General features: G+C 47.3%; 1 protein-coding gene across 1 annotated transcript in view; it reads right to left on the bottom strand.

Moving 5' to 3' along the window:
- The window catches only part of SLC24A3 (solute carrier family 24 member 3), a 510,304-nt gene that overhangs the window by 231,348 nt on the left and 256,994 nt on the right, over nucleotides 1–21,962 (bottom strand).

Below are 21,962 nucleotides of genomic sequence, written 5' to 3'. Positions count from 1 at the left end.
CACTAAGCCACCAGGGAGCTCCCCCAGCCTTCCTGTCTTAATGTGCAAAATGGAAGAACGAAAACAATACCAGTTTATGTGGTTATTCCAAGGATGACCTGTGATGAGGAAATACATCCTATCTAGAATCAGGGACACAGTTATCAGTGGGTAGCTCCTTTTACAGTATTAAAAAATGGAAAAAGAGAAATATGGACAAGGGGGGTTCCCAAGGCACCAGTGCCAGCCCACATTCATGGGGTCCCACCATTTTCCTGCCAGCTAACTCCCAGCACTTGCATCTCTGTGCCTGCGGACTTTTCTCCAAAGCTAAGAAAGGGCACTCTGCCCAGATACTGCAGGCTGGATACGCTGGAGAATTAATACAGCTCTTTGCCGCAGGAGAATACGGGAGGTGAGGTGTAAACTCCGGCGCCACCGGGCGAGGTAAATGAGGCATGTTCTGCACTGTTTGTCATAGTTCTCAGCAGGATGAAGCACCCGCTGCCCAGGGTGACAACGGGCTTTATGCCACTCCTCTGATTGGCTGCCGATGCTTCTCGATCTCGCTTCCCGACTCTCCTATCTGGATCACCTCCCAAAGGAAACTTGTACTTGAGTTTGCCTCAGGGCCCCCTTCTGGTGAGCCCACATTTAGACAGAAGGAGCTAGGAATTTTGCACACGTGCACCCCTCCATTTCAACCAATGTTAGGTTTTACCAGCAGAGAATTCATCCATCTTCAGGTGCATTTTCCCTCCAAGAATGGCAACAGTTGCCAATGGCCCCAGGTGCATTTACAGAGCAGTGACCAGCCCATGCTGTCAACAGCGGCATGGAAGCATCTCACTCCTGAACGCAGGCTGGGGACTGTCTTTGCTCCTTTTCCAGGTGCAGGAGTTGATCCAACACCCAGGACGGGCTCCTTGGTTTCCACTCCAGAGCTTTTTTTTTCTCATGTCCGGGTTGGCAGGAGCTTTTAAACAATCATCCCACAAGCTTTTCTCCTGGAAGGGAACCGACATTCTTTGCAACTGAAGAACCCCGGTCATTAGTTACATAGACTTTTGGCCTGGCAGGGCCCTGAAGTGTAATTTGATGAACTAGAAACATATTTCTTTATCAATAATAAAAAGCCATGGCATCCATGCTGCTCACGTTTCTGAGCCAGCAGCTACTGTAGAAAACACAGCGATCTCATGAAGAATGTCATTTTCTCAGGCCACGGACGTGGCCCCAGAGAGAAGACGGCTTCTTTGCAGAGGCAAGAGCCTGTGACTTGCATTTGCTGCTCCTGCAGGATCACCACAGCTGTGTTAGTAATGAATTCTCTCTCTCTCTCTCTCTCTCTCTCTCTTTTTTTTTTTTTGGCTTTTTAGGGCCACACCCACAGCATATGGAAGTTCCCAGGCTAGGGATCAAATTGGAGCTACAACTGCCAGCTACAGCCACAGCCACAGCCACATGGGATCCAAGCCACATCTGTGACCTACACCACAGCTCACAGCAACACCTGATCCTCAACACACTGAGCGAGGCAAGGGATTGAACCCACGTCCTCATGGATACTAGTCGAGTCCATTACCGCTGAGCTACAACAGGACCTCCCGGTAATGAATTCTTATTAAAGGCAATGGAATATTTATGGTAACTAGCCCTGTGGCATTCAGTTCTTGCCCTTCCTAGACTGGTGTTCCTCAAAAGGTCCCTTGGTGCCAATGGCAGAGACAGAGTGTTTGGATGGATAAACTGGAGTCTCACTCAGGTACTGCATCTCTCACAGTTTCATGTCCACTAACCGATCCAGAGAAATACAGGCCACCAAGCTGAAATATGCAGAAACCCACTACATTGCTGCTTACGACCACACATTGCCCATTCCTTTTTGGCACCCGTGGAGAGCATGAGACTCCAGGAAAAGGGTTCTTAGGAAAAATGTAATTAAAATAGTCTTTATGAATGCAGCAATTCCCTACAGGGCTCTATATTGAAAATGTTCACTCATCATGCATTTATTTTAGTGAAGACAAAGTGTGCACACTAAATGGTAGTTGCAAAGTCAGTGATTTTTTAAAATGTTAATTCATCAAATTTCAGAGCTAGAAGTAATCTTTAAAGTTCCATTGGTCTACAGATGGAAAGATAATTGACAGGAGGATTTGGTGAGAAGGACTATTAAAGTTCTCCCTCTGTTTCCCCTTTAAAAAACGGCCTTCTTTTTTTCTCATACTCGTAAATTTCAGGGACAGAAAATAAATCTCATCTCATATGTTCATAAGTTGATTGGTAATGAATGACTGGTCGGCTGCATCTTGGATGCAGTTCATTGTGGAAGAGCATCATGATCTGCTAATAATGTCTGTCAAGGTTATAGGAATAGGAATGGGGGCATATGTGTGCTTTTTATTTCCCTGCACTAAAGCTTTGCTGACAAAACCCTAAAATGAAAGAAAAATTAGCCCTCCTTACCCCTAGTAATAGTGATTCTTGCCATCATTTATTTTGATCTACACTTGTTTTAGAGTATAATTCATTAAAAAGCTGGGGGGAGGTTAAAAGTGCTTCAATAATCAACTACACCTCAATTTAAAAACATATTCAGAACTCAAATTGAAAATAAATGTTTTAATATGATCCCTCAAAGCTGCCAAATACATTCAAGCAGATGTATTAGATGGCTACCCATTTATAAAGTATTATCTTAAAATCTAGTCAATAATAATGAAATATGTATCTAAGAGAACCCACTGCTAGTTGAAGGAAGAAATGCATAAAGAAATACACAGACTATGAGCTAATTCAGTTGGCCAAATACAAGCTGTGCTTACTCCTCATTTAGTACTTGGCAACCTCTGGCCTCTCCTTGAGGGAAAAATGAAGATGTTACCTGGAGGAAATCATTTTCCCTTTTATGTTACCATACATTTGATATCTTTTGACCATTTACCTATGCTTAAGGTCAAAGTACTGAAGAATGTTCTAATCATACCTGAAACTCTTTTAAGAGTAGATATTTGAACTCAAGGCTTTTTTTTTTTTTTGGATCACTAAGTTGTGCAACCTAAGTCTAAACTTCAAATATCATGGTTCCATCTCTGGGAAAACATCTGTCTCTGAAGATGAATGAAAATTAAGAGGAGAGAATAATGAATCTTAAACAAAAAGTAATTCTTACATCCAGTTTTCTCCATTTTCTTAGCCCATCACTGGGCTTTGGGGATGGCATGTTACAGATTTGAATGAAAGAGACTAAGCACTTTTTGCTTCCATAATGTGCTTTGTTCTGCAACTAGGCTTTCAGAGTATCAACCAAAAGTATGAAGTGATGACAAGAAAGATCTCTTAAGAAAGCTATTGTGGAGTTCCTAGGAACCATAAGGTTGCAGGTTCGATCCCTGGCCTTGCTCAGTGGGTTAAGGATCCGGTGTTGTCGTGAGTTGTGGCATAGGTTGCAGATGTGGCTTGGATCCTGAGTTGCTGTGGCTCTGGCGTAGGGTGGCAGCAACAGCTCTGATTGAACCCTAGCCTGGGAACCTCCATATGCCACGGGTGTGGCCCTAAAAAAGACAAAAGACAGAAAAAAAAAATAAAGAAAGCTATTGTGCTATCTTGTCATTAGCAGAGCAAGGTTGGTTACATTTTGGAGCAGGCATATTAAAACAAGGGGATATAGAATCTATTTGGGGTGTGTCTAGTAATTTTTGATTGCATATTGGATTGTATGGATGATACACCAAGAAGACTCTGGATTCTGTTGTCTTCCCCTGAAGAGTGTTGAGTTTTATTGGAGCAGGAAGTTAAATTACTGGAGGGTCATCTGTGGGGCTGATTTTAAGCTTTTTTTTTCTAACAAAAGTCTGTTTTGATTATACTCTTAGTTCTGGGATGTGGTCCTGATAGGATTTCAATGGAAAGCTTGAGCTGTTTATTAAGCCTCTAACTTTGGAGACTTGAACTCCACACTCTGTCTCACCAAAGCTACTGAAATCTCACTCAGCAGTTATGGCGTCTCAGCTGTTTCCCAGGAACTGCCTGGAGTTGGCCCCAAAGCATGAACCATTTGGGGGCCAGTCAAGTCTTGGAGGGGAACTTGCATGTTTTGGGTTCTCCTTCTGAATTCTTCCTTTTTGGGATATCCCCCAATTCCCAGGTGCTCTAGGAGCTCCCAACTCTAATCTCTGATGTCTCAGCTCAATAAGATCACTGCTTTCTGCTTGAGCTCTACCCCCATGCACTGCACTGCATGAGCTTCACTGAGGAAAAGCCAACTCGTGTGGCCCCCACACCATTCAGTTTCCTTCTTTCAAACTTTGTATACCCTCCAGTCTCTTCTTGCTTTATTTATTCACTTTCCAGAGCTTTTAAACACTTTTTTTTCTTTACATTTTTCAGAGTCTATATTGTTCCTACAGGAGCATTAATCCAATGCAAGCTACTCTACCATGACTTCTGCTGGAAGGGAAAAGTCCAAAATATACCCTAGATCACAACCTGCTGCAGAAAATTTCCAGCAAACTAAATTCATATGAAAGGTTCCTCAAACTTGCTATTAGCCACATTGTCCTCCATGGAACTCATGCAGCTCGAAACAACTGTGTGGCCCACTGCTAATTAATACCCTGGGGAAAGCAAAGGTCACTGGATAAGCTGATAAATTATGATGGAAGGGCTGGGAGGTAACCTAATTTCATATTAACTGATATGGACAGAGAGAACACTCAATACAGTAAGAGGGAGTTCCCGTGGTGACTCAGCAGAAACAAATCCGACTAGAAACCATGAGGTTTCAGGCTCAATCCCTGGCCTCGCTCGGTGGGTTAAGGATCCCGAGTTGCCATGGACTGTGGTGCAGCTCACAAATACGGCTCAGATCTGGCATTGCTGGGGCTGTGGTGTAGGCCAGCAGCTGTAGCTCCGATTGGACCCCTAGCCTGGGAACCTCCATATGCTGCGGGTGAGGCCCTAAAAAGATAAAAGACTAAAGACAAAAAAAAAAAAAATACAGTAAGAGATTACAGGATGAGAGGCCGCAGCCTTCCAAAGACCTCAACTATAAGTATGTCAAGGTCAAGGGAATCCAAAGATGCATCTGCAGCAGTTCTGATGTCTCTGACAGGTGATACCCAACGGCTCAGAGCAAGAACGTGTGTTAGGAGGCAAAATGATTTCAGAAACCAGTTACAGACAAGGGGGTGAAATCATGGCCCACTTGCTTTTGGAGTCTGGAGGATCTCTTACATGTTCCCAAAAGTGTCAGATTTTGATGTCCCACGTGAAGTTGGCAAATTGAAATTCACAGCAATCGAAGGTAGGTGTTTAATAAAGGCTTTTCAAGCCCAGGCAAATTTACAAAGCTTCAGAAATAGGGAAGAAAGCGGGCAGCGAACACAACTGGGACTACATATGGCCATTACATAAAACACACAAAAGTATTAATGTTTAATTTTTTAGAACGGAATACAAGGAAAAGGAAAATCCTGCTCAGTTCCTGAGTGAGCTGAGATCAAACTAATAAATACCATAATTTGTGTCCAAAGTAAGGAGGAGGGAAAGGCTTCACTTTGTTCTGGTATCAGAACCCCGTCACACTCCCATTACCTGTCAATGACTGTTGGCCCCCTCACAATTTAGGATTTGGGGTCATTTCTGTCTAACTCGTGTCTTTCTCCATGCTTATATCTCATTACAGGTTGGAGCTGAACATACATTCAAAGCAATCCTTAAAGAAATCAACATAATTATTTGGGGACAGAAAGATGCAAAGGCAGTGGCATCAACTTTGTGATGTAATAAACTCCATCATGAGTAATAAATGAGTAATAAATCCCCAGGTTCATGTAATAAACTCCATCATCACAGAGGCCAGAGGCAAATGTAGGCATTTATTGTCTTAAGCCACAAAAAATCTTGAGCCTGTCCATCTGAGTCAAAGGCTAATCAAAGACAGTGAACTTCCCCTTGCCACCGCCACCATCCAAGGACTGGTTTAAATTAGTATGTATTTCAAGATGGCGGCCTGCTGCTCACCTGGCACGTTGGACAGCAGAGTTATGGGCTCGGTGGGGTGGAATGACAGCAGACTTTCAAAGGATGAAAAAGAAGTTTATATCATTACTTCCTTTGATCTTTTCCCACATCGACGCTGAATTTGGGGGGCATTTCATATATGGGGAAAAATCTATTAAAATAATCCTTTTAAGAAATGACCCTTTCAGAGTTACAGTTGTGGCTCAGTGGCAATGAGCCTAGTACCCATGAGGACTCAGGTTCGATCCCTGGCCTTGCTCAGTGGGTTAAGGATCTGGCATTGCTGTGAGCTGTGGTGTGGGTTGCAAACTCAGCTCGGATCCAGCATGGCTACGACTATAGTGCAGGCTGGTGGCTGCAGCTCTGATTTGACCCTAGTCTGGGAACTTCCACAGGCAGCAGGTGTGGCCCTAAAGAGCCAAAGAAAATTATCTGAAAGTATTATTGAAAATATTTGAGACAGGTATTTTTAAGTGGGTGGAGGGGACATTTTTAAGTGGATGGAGGGGACAGATAACAGTATTGTTCTGTGAAGAACTGTGACGTGTAAGCTTTCTTGCGTAGCTCAAACATGACCAGACTGCTCGATTTAACGGCATAAAAATCTCTGATCTTCTAGCTGACACTGAGGTGAGACGAAAGGCCAAGGGACCTGAAGATGGACGAGGCCAACCCTTTGGGGATCCTGGACCAAGGAAACAAGGTCCAGGCTAATCTAAGAGACCAGTGGTCAGGTGCACAGAGCTGCCTTACCTATGACACAGAAGCAAGGCAAGTGGCTTATCCTCAGTGATTTCGAGCAAATGGTTCTCTCCAAGGATTCAAGGTTCCTTTGAGAAGCCTTCAAAGACCAAAGAGACTCTGATTTCTTGATGATCACAGATGCATCCTGTCACACTAGCAGGCTTTTCAGGGACACAGATGTTTTCCCCACCCTTTTAACTCAACGACGCCCGGCGTGATCATTACATCCACCAGGCTGGTCTAACTCCCGAAGTGGAGAACGAGGGCGCGTATAACACAGCCTGGAGTTTACAGCCCACTTGGAGAGGCCACATTTAGGTGCACAAACACACAAACGGAGGACTACAGAAGGCAGGTTATACCCCAAACATACATGTACATATGTATATGCTCACACATAAATGTATGTGCATGTTACACACATCAATTGCGGAATAATAACTATCCCAAAAGGGAGTGGCTTAAGACAAACATTTTATTGTTATGGGTCACATTTCTGTGGGGTGACTGGCCTCAGGCAGGTGGTCCTGACTCAGCCACTCAGACAACTGCAGCAACATAGGGGCTGGCCCTGGAAGCAGGAAGCTCGCATGCTCATTGCCCTTCTGGCTCCTGTGCTCCGATGACTCAAACACCCAGGGCCTGACCTGCTGGGCCTCCTGGGCCCCTGTCTCTCTTTCCCTTGGGGATCTCTGCAGCATGAGGGCTCCTCACACGGGCTCAGAGCTACATGGCATCTGTCTCAAGACAGAGACCCAGGAAGAAGTCATACGGCCCTTGAGGACCCATCCTGGGTCACACGGAGCACTTCCATCACCACCTGCTGGTTGGTGCTTACAAAAGCCCCAATGGCTTCAAGAGGCGGGGAGGGGCACTAGACTCTTGGTCTTGATTTTTGCAGGGGAGGGACAAGATCCCGGAGGCACATGCGGTCCTGGAACTATGGCTGCGGCCATTTGGGAGGATGAACTCTGCCACTATTTCTCTCTGTCTGAAATGATAACAATATCTCTAACTCCATTTACCAGGTATCTGTATCTACATTAAGATGGATCAGACAGTGGGCAGCATGTGCAGTCAGGAACTGAAGCACCGGCATGAGCCAGAGCACCAGGTAGGACCACAGGGCACGGGGTGAGTCGGTCCTGAGTGGAGCCTTGAAGAAGCAGAGGCCATCCAGAGGCCTTCCAGGGGGAGGAAAAAGGGATTCAGGTGGGGCGGTGAGAAGGAGCACTTTTGCACTTCAAAAGACACTCTGAAGGAGTTCCCATTGTGGCTTAGCGGAAAACGAATCTGACTAGGAACGATGAGGTTTCAGGTTCAATCCCTGGCCTCACTCAGTGGGTTAAAGATCCCGCGTTGCCATGAGCTGTGGTGTAGGTCACAGATGTAGCTCGGATCCCGTGTTGCTGTGGCTGTGCTGTAGACCAGCAGCTGTAGCTCCGATTAGACCCCTAGCCTGGGAACCTCCATATGCCAGGGGTGCGGCCCTAGAAAAGAAAAAAAAAAAAAAAAAAAAAAAGACACTTTGAAGACAGTGAAAAGGCAACCCAAAGATGGGAGAATATATATATACACACACATATATACATACATACATACATACATCATATTTGGTGATAAGGGGCTGGCATCCAGAACTATGTAAAGGAGTCTTATGACTCAATAAAAAGACCCACTACTGCAAAGGGGCGAAGGCGTTTCAGTAGACATTTCTGTAAAGAAGTTGTACAAATGGCCAAGAGACACATGAAAAGATGCTCAATAGCTGTAGTCATCAGGGCAATGAAAATCAAAACCAGGAGAGTTTTGATTTTCTAATGAGGTGGGGACTCTTCAATGTTTTTCTCCTTGAACCAACAGCCAAGTTCTCCGGGGGAAACAGTAAGAGCTATTAATGCATTACCGCTTCCCTTAGGTGACCTTTCCTAATCCTCCCAGCTACCCTGGCAGCTCTGCACTCTTCTGAGACGGAAACCGAGGCCCAGCCCACAAAGCAAGAGTGCCCCGGGGGCAGGTCCTCCAAGGCAGGTGCCCTTTTGTCTACACCATAATGGCCTCTTCCGAATCCACGAGTCAGGGCTTGGTTCACATGTCCCCCAGGCCCAGGGAGGAGATGAAGCACATGGTTATGCAAACCCTGGTTTTGTTTTTTCCAAAAGAAAAGACTTCACCCAGAATCTAAAAGAGCATGTGGAATTGCATGAATTTCATGGTACTTTAGAACCTAGAATGGGACCCAAGACGAAAATTGGCCAGATTTCCTGATTAGCCATTTACTAAGCCTCGGGCTAGAGAAAGAGAACTCTGCAGCGCCAGAGTCTGTGATTCTGCTCCACCACGGGCCTTGCGGTGAATAGCTTTCTGCATCTCCAGGGCTTCCTATTAGCTGAAACAATTTCCCAGCCCCTCTCCACCCCAAGAGGGACTAGCTTGGCATCCCTGCCTTATGGAAGTGCTGGGAATGCCCACCTCCATCCTGACATCTGTCACTGGCCGAGAGGGAGGCAGGAGCTGACCCAGGTTCTCCCCTGACCTGGCTCCACCCTGGTGGAGAGCACGCCAGCACCTCTTGCAGGATTTCCATCCCAGGGCGCGTTCTATGGCCGTGGGATGCTAGTACCCAGGATCCGGTGTGTTGGGACCCACAGGAGAAATCAGAAAGAACTGGTATCAAGGCTCTGGAAAGATCCCTGTGTACAACAAAGAGAGGTTTGATATGCAGAAGCACTGTCCTGGCACAGCTGCTGCTCATGTGAAAGTCACCAGGAGGGAATGGCACCAGCCCTGCCTGTGCTCGCCCGCCTCCCTGCGGACACCGGCACCACTTCCTTACGCCAGCTTGGGGGGGTTTCCGGCCGGAGAGCCAGCACCAGCGCTCCCCCCCCAACCCTCCGCCCCAGCTGAGCTCTCTGCTGGAGCCTCTCTTGGCATCATGCCCCTCCCCCTGGTTCCACAATTCACGCTCCCACCAATTTTCCAGGGAGCCCTTTCCAACTTCTTCTCAACTGGGCGCTCATGCCAGGCTCAGCTTCTGGGAACCCAGGCTACCCCAGGAACCACACAAACGCCGCCTCTCCCACAAACATCCCCTTGATCGTCCCAAAGGAATCCTGCACTCAGTCACCGCAGGAGCTGCTCCAGACCACGTGCGCACAGGCCGGTGGTGGGGGTGGGGGGGACGCGGAGGAAGCAACTTGCTCCCCACGCCCCTTGGGGTGCACGAGGCAGTCGTCCCTTCCCTTCAAATGACAGAGTTCCCTGTGAGCCACACAGCTCAGCCCATCAGCCCATCAGTCTGGGAAGCAGTCTGTTCTTGCTCGGAGGATGAGCATTTCTTTGGTGAGATTCTGGCTCGCCCATTTGGTCCCTGCCGCCTGAAGGTGGGCCGGCTGGCGCTAAGGATGGGACCTCGCCAGAGAGGACCTGCTCTGAGAAATGCTGGGGAGACGTGGAGGGCGGGGGGTGAGGCAGGGTGTGGAGAAACAGCAGAAACAGCTACCCGAAGCCAAAGTTTCCACTGCTGGTGCCAGCGGATGGAGGCGGGGGCGTCCCAGGGGCACGTCTGACTTGTTTGAGTTGTGAGGCGTCAGCCGGAACGTCTTCTCACAGTGTTTTCACTGGTCTTGAACACCTTCCAGACATTTCTATGTTCTCCCATCACATTATTAAAAAAAAAAAAAAAAACCCTTTTTTTTAAAATCAGGAAGCTCAGATCCAAACAGCCAAATAGATATACGCAGAGTGGATACCAACAAGGTCCTACAGGATAGCACAGGAAACTAGACCCAATATCCTGTAATAAACCACAGTGGAAAAGAACATGAAAAAAAAAAAAGAACATATGGGAGTTCCTGTGTGGCTCAGTGGTCACGAACCCAACTAGTACCTATGAGGACGCGGGATCCATCCCCGGCCTCCCTCACTGGGTTAAGGATCCAGTGATGCCATGAGCTATGGTACAGGTTGCAGACATGGCTCAGATCCTGTGTTGCTGTGGCTGTGGGGAGGGCTGGTAGCTACAGCTCTGATTCAACCCCTAGCCTGAGAACTTTCATATGCCGTGGGATGCAGACCTAAAAAAGAAAAAAAAGGATAGACAAAAATAAGAAAGTATATATATATATGTATAACCGAATCACTCTGCTGTAGAGCAGAAATTAACACACTGTAAATCAGCTATACTTCAGCAAAAAAGTAAAACACACAACCAAACAGAAGAGGATTTCTGGTTATGTTTTAGAGGTTTGTAGGAAGCGGGAACAGACCCAACAGAACATAGAGACCTGAATCTGGGGTATGTGGATTATTTGGACATTGGAACCTCACGGTATGAAAGGAAATGGCTGCTTGGGGTTTGGGAATGGACACAGCTGTAATCTGGGGTGGCCATTTCCACGTAACGTAAGGGCAAGTGGTAGAAACAGCCTACATATGCGGGTGCTGCATAAGTGGGGAGCACCTGCCCGAGAACCATGGTGATGGTCAGAGGCAAGACTAGGCATGGACAAGGGAGAAAAGTCCTGAAAACAGCTTTCACACAAAAGGTATGGACCACACACATCTTGGCCAGCCTTGCCTGTCCTGGGGGAAAGTACACTGCCATAAAATGAATGAAATCAGCTCTTTTTACGCCCTCCTTTTTAATAAGCCTGGATGAATAGCTGAGCGGTTACGTCCGTGGCTGGCACTGCTGGGTCCAAGCAAAGGCTATGATGTTGGACCAGCTACATTAGCTTCGGTATGCCCCTGCCTCTGCATCCCTCTCTAAAACACATCTAAAACCCGCGGAGGTATGATGGCCTGGAAAAGAAAGCAAACCACTCACAGACAGATGAGCACTGCTTCCTAGTCAAGTGGGCAAGAACACAGTTTGATTATAACCAGTCCCTGGTCATGTCAAGCAAGACAGCGGGGAGCATCCTTATCGTGGATGCTGTTGGTGGCTACCTAGTTCTCCTGCACTGGGCTGGGGCGCATCCATCGCCCAGTGCCATGAAGGTTGTCTGTTGCGGGCGTCCTTCTTCAGAGACCTGCTCTAGGTTGGTGCACGCCACCTCACCCTAAACCTGGGAGACTAGGTCCTGGGAGAGCAGCCTGCAGCCAATCCCCTGTCTCAAAGTAGGATGATTCCTCGGTGCCCTGCATGCTATCTGGTCCCCGCGGGATCAGGCTGAGGCTAACTGCTCCTGCCGGAGCCTACTTCTCTCACTCCCCTTCGAATGAGAACTGTCTTCAGTAAATCACCTGCACGGGAACTCCCGTCTCAGGGCCAACCTAAGACAACCCCTTGAGCTGGATGTGACTCTCAAGTCCCCGAGGGAATGTGGCATCTCACTCCACACAGAGAAGGGAGCATCTGTACTCAGGGGTGACCAGAGCAAGCTTTGCCTCTTCTGAACCCTCCCAATCACCATAGCCCAGAGCTGGACCAGTGGTTCTAGCTCTTTCTCTTGAGAGCGAAGCCCCAGGCTTGAGCAGAGCTGAGCCCAAGCTGCGTGTCCTGGAATGGACTGACAGCACGGAATCAGATTTGGACTTGACACCAAGAAACAATTCTGCTTCCTCCCCACCCCACCCCCAAAACATCCCTGGAATAATGACAAACGGATAAAAATGGGTAGGATTTCTTTCCCCCAAATCTCCCTTTGAAGTTTGAAGGGATTCTGGGGAGATTTTATATTTTAATAAGAAACTTATTTTCCAGATGATTCCATCACTTGGAAGGTAATGAGTCTGGACAAACCTGGCACCCCGCTGAGATGCCCCAAAGATGAGCGTTTGCAACACTGTCCTTGGTTAATTTCGAACTCTTTTCCTCTTGGAGTCTGAGCCCTGTCGCCACAGGAGTGCTTCTCTATCTTCCGCGGCAAGGATTAAAAATGTTTAGCAAGTTCCAATCGCATGGCTGATCTGGGCAGAAGGGCCTGCAGATGGGTAACCCCAGGGTCTAAATGTTCAGACAACAGAGGCAGCATCTCTGCCAGTCACGCAAAAGCCCAGTGGCCGAGGCCGACAGGCGCAGGCAGATGGCCACCCGAGGCAGCAGCGGCCACCACAGACCCTCTGTCCCTCCACACAGACCTACACCCCAGGCCCTGGGGAGGCTGCTGGGTCCCGCCCGGAAGGAGCGTGAGCTATTTTAACTTGGAATGCGGCAAGCCAGGCCAAGGGAGCCGCAGCCAAGGGATACAGTGAACAGCAAGCGAGCATTTTCCCAACAAATCTGGTCTCTTCTGAGGCCCCAAAGAGGCAGGCAACGCAGTGGTCTGCCTGCAGCTGGCCGCAGAAGAACCAGCCATGTGGGGGTGGGAAGGGCTAGACCATCTCTCAAACTGGTGGATGGACAGGCGATGGGCATGACAGGTGTGCCCCTGATGCTGGACTCCTGGCCCCAACTCCTGATCCCCCAGCGCTCCCGTTTTCTGATTGGTCCTCTTTCCCTAAGAAACTCCCACGTTCCCCACCTCTTCACTCACCCCCTCACATTCCAGGAGCGCTTTGAATTTCCAGACCATTCTGCTCTTTTATCTTCAACCTGGTCCCAAGAGTGCAGAAAAACAGGCAGTAAAGCTTGCTGAGCAGACCCATGACTATTACATAGTATGGTTTCAGTATCTGGTTCATTCTTTGTCATATATATATTATACACATATCTATATATACGTATATGTATACACACACAAATCACTGCATCATGCAGTGTAGACAGTGTTCTACCGTTTTTAGATCCTCCCACCTGAGATTCAGAGGCTGGCGTGACCTTCTCAGAGGAATGGGAATGAGAGACATTGAGAAAATGAACAAAGAAATGGCTTACACCCACTTCTCCAAAGAGAATATGCAAATGGCCAACAGGCACATGCAAAGATGCCCAACATCTCTAATTATGAGAGAAATGCAAATGAAAAGTACAGTGAGCTATCACCTCACACCAGCCTGAATGGCCATCATCAAAAAGTCTATAAAAAATAAATGCTGGAGAGGGTGTGGGGAAAGGGAACCCTCCTACACTGTGAGTGGGAATGTAAGCTGGTGCAGCCACTCTGGAGAACAGTATGGAGGTTCCTTAAAAAACTAAAACTAGAATTACCAGAAAAAAAAAAAAAAAGTTACCGAGTAGCTCAGTGGTTAACGAATCCGACTAGGAACCATGAGGTTGTGGGTTCGATCCCTGGCCTTGCTCAGTGGGTTAAGGATCTGGAGTTGCCATGAGCTGTGGTGTAGGTCACAGATGTGGCTCGGATCCCGCATTGCTGTGGCTCTGGTGTAGGCCGGCAGCTACAGCTCTGATTAGACCCCTAGCCTGGGAACCTCCATATGCCACAGGAGCGGCCCAAGAAATGGCAAAAAAAAAAAAAAAAAAAAAAAAAAATCCTAAAAAAACACACAAATAAATAAAATAGAAATAGATTTTTTGAAAGTGAGTTTAAGAAAAGTATAAAGGAAATAATCATCCATAAAGTATGTGGGCAGGGCAAACATGTAACTAAGGGATGTAGGCAACTAAACTACAGCGACAGGCACCTGGGCCCTGGGATTAAAGGTCCATAATGAGTGAGGACCTATTGTCTCCATGTTTTTTTTTCAATGAGCAGAAAGTATTTTATTCATACTTAAACTGTGGAACTTTAATAAGATCCAATCCTGCTTTTCCCCCCTTGCATTAGTCATTCAGCTACAACATGCTGAACGAGGGGTACACATGAACCAAGAAGACTGGGCAGGTCCCCTCCATTGTCCACTGCGCACCAGATCTGAAAGGGTCAACTAAAATGAGAGGCCACTTTGGGAGTATTTCAGACCTAGCCCTGACCTTGACCTCGTCCTATGTGTCTTCCTTAACCTCTGGGCCAGTGTTTGCTTTCTGGTGATCAGGACAACATTGTGGTGAAAAGCATGGGCTCTGGAGTCCAAGGAAACTGCGTGTTAGGTCTGGCTCTGATGCTGAGGAGTCATGGGGCCTTGGGCAAGTGCTGTGCCATTCTGAGTCAAAACTCTACATCTGTGTGATGGAGACAATTCCGTTTATCCGTCAAGGTGTATTCATGGCCTGACACCAGGGTCCACCCACAACACCTGATCAGTACATGGGTGGAAAGGGTCTTACGGTCATTCATCTCTCCCATCTGGAAGCAGAGGAATCTGAGAGGTCAATGCTGTCGTAGGACCCTGGGCTCTGACCTGCCTCCCTCTTGGGCTCAGTGGGTGGAGTGATGGAGCAAGGGTCAAGAGATACCTTCAACAACCTGCAGCTTTCTCATGAGCCTGAGAAGAGTCTTCTCCACAGGGAATAGACCAGAGGCCACCTTCTTGATTTCCGAAGGGCCACGGGCCATGTGTTAAAGAGGAGCTACCCTGAGCTCAGGATCGATGTCCATGTCATTACTGTCCAAAGGAACAGAGGGCAGAGATGTGGCCCTTGTGCTCACGAGGACAGTGTGTGTGACCTGGCAATGGTTCATACAGCCAATGAGCAATAAGCATGGCTTGGAAGGAACCTTTAGAAGTTTACGGATTTAGAGAGAGAGGTAAGCAATTCAGGATCACAAGCACTCAAACGATACAAACTTTCTCTATTCCTAAAGATAATTTTTTTAAAATTATAGTTGATTTACAATGTTGTGCCAATTTCTGCTGTACAGCAAAGTGACCCAGTCACACACGTAACTCTGTTATTCAATACCGTCAAGGGAAAGGTGCATTGCAGAGAGCGCCCCCTTCAGAACTTCAGAATGCAACACACTGGCTGTCAGTTAAAAGGGCCACACACGATTTTTTTTTTCTTTTCTTTTTTTTTTTAGGGCCACACCCACGGCATATGGAAGTTCCCAGGCTAGGGGTCTAATCAGAGCTGTAGCTGCCAGCCTACACCACAGCCACAGCAATGCAGGATTCAAGCCTCATCTTCAACATACACCACAGCTCACAGCAAGGCCGGATCCTTAACCCACTGAGCAAGGCCACGGATCGAACCAGCATCCTCATGGATCCTAGTCAGGTTCGTTAACTGCTGAGCCACGAAGGGAACTTCCAGGCCACACACTATTTTATGGCACAAATGAACCTATCTACAAAATAGAAACAGACTCATAGACCTAGAGAACAGACTTGTGGGTTGCCAAGGGGGAGGTGGGGAGGGAGTGGATGGACGGGGAGTTTGAGGTTAGTAGATGCAAACTATTACATTTAGAATGGACAAGCAATGAGGTCCTGCTGTACAGCACAGGGAACTATATCCCACCTCCTGGGCCAGACCATGATGGAAAACAATATAAAAAAGAATGTATGTATATGTATGACCGATTCACTCCGCTGTGTACCAAACTTGGCAAAACATAAATCAACTATACTTCAATTAAAAAAAAAAAAAGGACCACACACTATAAGATACACTCAGCACTAACAATTTTTTAAAACATAAATTTGATTTTCTTCCAGGTTCAAAAGACAGTTCAGGATCCACAGCTCCTCAGAGCCACTGTTAAGCTCAATAGCAGTTAAAACTTCACTGATAAGTATGCTGGTGTCTAAATAGTGATTTATGGCTCTCAGAGTCCTGGAACACCCTCGGTTAAGCTTTTCTTCCAAAAGCCCTTGAGCTCATTTGAAAAAAATTAATTGGGAAAAAAATCCATAAAAGAGCAAAATATGTAAATGTTTATAATAGTAGCTACCAAACTTCAGGCATTTGGTAAATGTAAATTATGAACTGAGAACAAAGGATATGACCTTTGTTGAAAATATTGCTCTGGTGTTTGCTTAATTTTCCGGAGTCATGGGCTGCCTTATCCTGCAGTCATAATTAAAATTAAATAATATAAAATCAAATGAAAGACTTGCCCTTAAAATGTGTGATCTTAAGTCAGGATTCTGAAATTCGAAAACCCCTCTCCACCCAGAAAAAACAAAACCTCATGGAGCCAGTGGGTGAATCATATGCATAAGGGGATGTGTGTATTTATCAGTCTCTATAAAGGGAACTGAGAGCCTAGTAATTCTCTATGGTATCACGACACGATGGGCTTTGTCTCAGGAAATTATAGGAGGCAGTAGTTTTGAATGTATGGATCCTGCCAGGCTATGCACCCTCCCCAGAAATGGTTAGAGCAGCTGCCATATTCCATTTTTCTGAGCTAACTAGGCTGAAATGCAGTTTGGCTAATTTCCCAATCGGGCTCACCCACAGAGACGTATGAAATGAGAAATCTAGGAAAAGCAGCATCTCCTGGTGGTCCCTGGAATGGAGAGTTGCATGCCTAGAGGTGGTGGGCTGGGTGGGGCTGGGCTGCCCGTCTCACTCATTTCCAGTGGGTGCTCTCTTAGATCTTTCTCTCGATCTGAAGGAGAATAGAACCCAATCTGCAAAGCTCTCTAATACAGCATTACCGGTTTTTGATGCATCTTCCAATAGAAAGGGTCACTTCCTAACTTAGCCCAATCCTTGAAGCCCTCAAGGCAGGAAGAAGGAGGGACAATCTATCCTCAGAGGTGAGGAGTTCCCGCCATGGCCCAGTGGGTTAAGAACTCAGCTAGTATCCATGAGGATGTGGGTTCGATCCCTGGCCTCGCTCAGCGGGTTAAGAATCCAGTGCTGCTGTGAGCTGGAGTGTGGGTCACAGATGCGGCTTGGATCTGGCATTGCTGTGACCGTGGTGTAGGCCAGCAGCTGCAGCTCTTAGACCCCTAGCCTGGGAGTTTCCATATGCTGTGGGTGTGGCCCTAAAAAGGAAAAAAAAAAAAAAATTCCAACTGCAGCAGCTTGGGTCGCAGCAGCTTGGGTCACTTTGGAGGTGAGGGTTCGATCCCTGGCCCAGCACAGTGGGGTAAAGGATCTGGGATTGCTGCAGCTACAACTCAGATTCAATCCCTGGCCCAGGAACTTCCATAAGCTTCGAGTGTGGCCATAAAATTAAAAAAAAAAAAATAGCATCCTCAGAGGTGAACAGGGAGCAGAGCTGGGGTGAGGGGTCCACCTCTGAGCGCCAAAGCACCTGCCCTCCGGCCTCCATGCCCGACACCGATGAGGGAACAGAGCGTGGCCCGAGGCCCCATGATTGCAGCCGTGACTGCGGGAGAAAGGCCAGAGTAAACAAGAGCAGTCAGGGTACCGCCCCTCTCTTAGTCTAAGACAGCCACCCTCGGCGATGGCTGACTCCCCATCAGGCTTCGGAGAAGAGGCGGGTGCAATGACATAAGGGGCTGTTTGGATGTAGTGACATACACATGTGAGAGGATTATCCATATTCAGCCCACATTTAAAGGAAACATCCCCACATAGATGGCCTTATGAGGAAGGGGCAAGCTACACAAAATTCAGTGGGGACTCTGACAATAAAGCTGAAGCAGCAGCGAACCACAAAGAACATTCCAAGAAGGTATGGAACAGAGCTTCCTGTCTTCTGAGGGGCTCGGGGATCTTGGGGATCAGTGGGGATTTCTGGAGCTCAGTAGTTACAGCCTGCTGTGTAAATTCACTGCACTGCTGGAGTGGTGGGAAGACTTTTCCTTCATCTTCTCAACCCAGGGATTGACTAGGTTCAGGGGATGTGATGAACTCAGGATGGATTTACTTCAAGTCTAATGCTGATGCTAAATGGTGCACCAGTGGGGACCAGTTCGCCAAAAGTGCTGGGTCCACCCTGGGTGAGTCGTGCATCTCTGAGCCTCGGTCTCTTCATCCACCACATCAGGCCAAAGACAGTTGTGCTTTGGAAACTTACCAAAGCACGACTGTGGATGTTATCATTATTATTCCTCAGAAACGTTGATTCTGGTGTAAGAAAAACCCATCAGATATTTGGTGGTTGTTTTAAAATTAGCAGAGTAGCAAAAGCAGACATAAAGGGTCCACGACACCCAACCAACCCACTGAGCAACTCCTGTTCCACACCTTGGAGTTAAGAGCTTATGGTATTTTACTATGGGTCGAAGCACGATGGGGAAAAAGGCATGATGGAAACGAACATAGTGAATCAGGAAAAGAAAAGGCAAAGAATGAAGGGGGTGAGAAAACAGCACCCTCCTTGTGATCCTGGAAGAAAACCAGGAGGATCCCCAAAAGGCTCTAAGGCCTCCAGGCTCTGAGATCCAATCTGCGTATCACATTCCAGGACATTTAATTCAGTCCAAGAGGAATGTATTCAGCATCTGAGCCTTTGGTTCCATGGGCAATGTCAAAGAAAGTTATAAGAAATGTTCCCAGGAGTTCCTGTCGTGGCGCAGCGGAAACGAATCCGACTAGGAACCATGAGGTTGTGGGTTCGATCCCTGGCCTTGCTCAGTGGGTTAAGGACCCACTGGCCTTGCTCAGTGGGTTGCCGTGAGCTGTGGTGTAGGTCACAGATGTGGCTCGGATCTGGTGTTGCTGTGGCTGTGATGGAGGATGGTAGCTACAGCTTCGATTGGACCCCTAGCCTGGGAACCTCCATATGCTGCGGGTGCAGCCCCCAAAAAGACATAAATAAATAAATAAAAATAGAAATCAGAAAAATCCTGGCCCTTAGCCCCCACGAGTGTCTTGAATTGTTAGGATCTCAGGTCCACTGTTTCTGACCATGATGGGGAGACCCCTGGAGCAGGCGCATTTTCTGCAAGGGGGTGAATCTCCATGGTTTGGTCCACAGAGCTGTGGACCAAAGAGGCCTCTGAGAAGCTGCTCGGCCTTGGGCCCCCAAGATCAGCCAACGCCAAGAAAGCACAGGTTTGTGTGGAGGCCTCTATTAGGAGTGCATGCACTTGCTTAGAGTCGGTTATACAAGCTCATGAAAAGTAATCCCGGAAGACGCAAGAAGAAACAAAGTCCCCCAGTCACCCAATTTCAGGCGCAGCAACAACCAGGGTGCCCAGTCCCTCCTAGGCTCAGGCACAAATATTCTTAGGCATATATGAGCACACAGGCATAAACGGGGCCTCCTTTCCTTTACATAAGTGACGGCTGATTTTACACCAGTGGTAGCATGGTCTGGTGCTGCTCCTTCCCTTTACCCTAGCCTGGAAAGCTCTGAAGGTGGGCACATCCACACACCACCTGGAGCACAAGAAAGATCGGTCTGTCCAGCGCCCTGGTGAAAAGCATCTACACTGGTCCCAGCCATTAACTGTCCAAGTCAGGGTGCAGTATTCTCATGTACGCCTCCTTGTGTATCTGGACGAGTCTGTTTATAGGGTAAACTCCTAGAAGGGGATTTGATGGCTAAAAGCAATGCATGTTTTAAAACTCTGCTGGGCGCAGAGGAAACGAATCTGACTAGGAACCATGAGGTTTTGGGTTTGACCCCTGGCCTCGCTCAGTGGGTTAAGGATCCGGTGTTGCTGTGAGCTGTGGTATAGGTTGCAGATTGGCCGGGTTCTGGTGTTGCTGTGGCTGTGGCGAAGGCTGGCAGCTGTAGCTCTGATTATACCCCTAGCCTGGGAACCTCCATATGCCATGAGTGCGGCCCTAAAATGACCAAAAAAAAAAAAAAAATACTCTGCTGGAAATAAAATCCCATCCAAAGGGTTTGCACCCATTTTTACAACCACAGGTGCTGTATGAGGGTGCCTAGTCCCCACACCTCTGCCAACACAACACACTGAGTTCTCTTACCTCCATCACTACGATCCTGGAAACATGGTGTCCAGTGGAGTTTTGCTTTGCTTATGAGTGATGTGACTGAATATCTATCCATATGTTTTGAGTTTAATTTTTTTTTCTTTTTAACTATGGTAAAATATACACGACATAGAATTTACCATCCTAACCATTTTTAAATGTTCCATTCGTCAGCGTTAAAGTACATTCGCACTGTTGTGCAATCAATCTCCAGAAATTTTTCGTCTTGCAAAACTGCAATTCCATCCTCATTAAGCAATACCTCTCCATCCCCCCTCCCCCAGCCCCTGCACCCACCATTCTGCCTTCTGTCTCTCTGGCTTTGACCACTCAAGGTCAGAGTCATGTAATCGGACAGTATTCGTTGCCTTTTAGCGTCTGGCTTATTTCCCTCAGGATGAGCTTCCACTGAAGATTCATCCAGGCTGTACCATGTCTCAGAATTTCCTGCCTTTTTAAAGAGCTGAATAGTATTCCATTGTGTACAGACCACATTTTACTTATCCATTCATCTGCTGGACGCTTAGGTTGCTCCTACCTTTTAGCTACTGTGAATAATGTTGCTGTGAACACAGGTGTACAGCTATCTCTTTGAGAGCCTACTTTCAGTTATTTTGGATATATACCCAGAAGTGGAATTGCTGGATCACATGGTAATTCTATTTTGAATTCTTTTTTTTTTTTTTCTTTTTAGGGATGCACCTGTGGCATATGGAAGTTCCCAGGCTAGGGGTGGAATGAGAGCTGCAGCTGCTGGCCTACACCACAGCCACAGCAATGCCATATTGAAGCCACATCTGTGACCTACACCACAACTCACGGCAATGCTGGATCCTCAACCCACTGAGAGAGGCCAGGGATTGAACCTGTTATCCTTGTGGATACTAGCTGGGTTCTTAACCTGCTGAGCCACAATGGGAACTCCTAATTCTTTCAATATGTTTTGATGCCATCTTAGTGTCAGCTGACCACTCGGCCCCACCCAGGACCTCTGTTCACAGAAAGTCTCTCTCTTCCATCCTCAAGCCCATTGCTGGCTGTGTCCTCAGCTGGCGCCACTTCCCATGAAACTCTGGGACATTGCCTCCCAGTGTAACCCAAGAATAAAGCCAGCAGCAGCCCTAGCACTGTGGACCCAAGCTGGCCCTGCAGTTGCAAAATCTTGGGCCACAGAGTGGAGGCAGCCACTCCCAAGGCTCCCTTGGGTCTCGGGGCACTTGGCCCAGCCTCCTGGCCCTGGAGATCCACTGTCTTCTCTCCTGCTCACAGCTCCAGCAACTCCGCTGCCCACGCAAAGGAGGCAGGTCCTTTGGGTGGTGGGAACATCAGTTAACCTCAGAGGCAAGAAAAACAGCCGGGAAAGCTGGTACAAATGCCATCTATTCTCAAGATCTTGCCAAATATTCCAAACCCCAAATTTAGGTTTGGTTTAAAACATACACACATCACTCCTCCACAACCCTATAAGCCACTGAAACGTGATAGCCAAATTCTGTGTCCAGTATCCTAGGCTGGCGGCCTCTAGAATTTCTTTTCCATTTCTTTCAATTGCAAGGAATTCTTGTTCTTATTTGGCTCCCTTTCTCACTGCTTTGGAAAGCCAAATTCAGTCAAAAAT

Source organism: Sus scrofa, chromosome 17 (assembly GCF_000003025.6).
Source record: "Sus scrofa isolate TJ Tabasco breed Duroc chromosome 17, Sscrofa11.1, whole genome shotgun sequence".
NCBI classification, from domain to species: domain Eukaryota; kingdom Metazoa; phylum Chordata; class Mammalia; order Artiodactyla; family Suidae; genus Sus; species Sus scrofa.
Note: the sequence above shows the minus strand (reverse complement) of the source record. Positions and strands in the feature narration are given on the sequence as shown.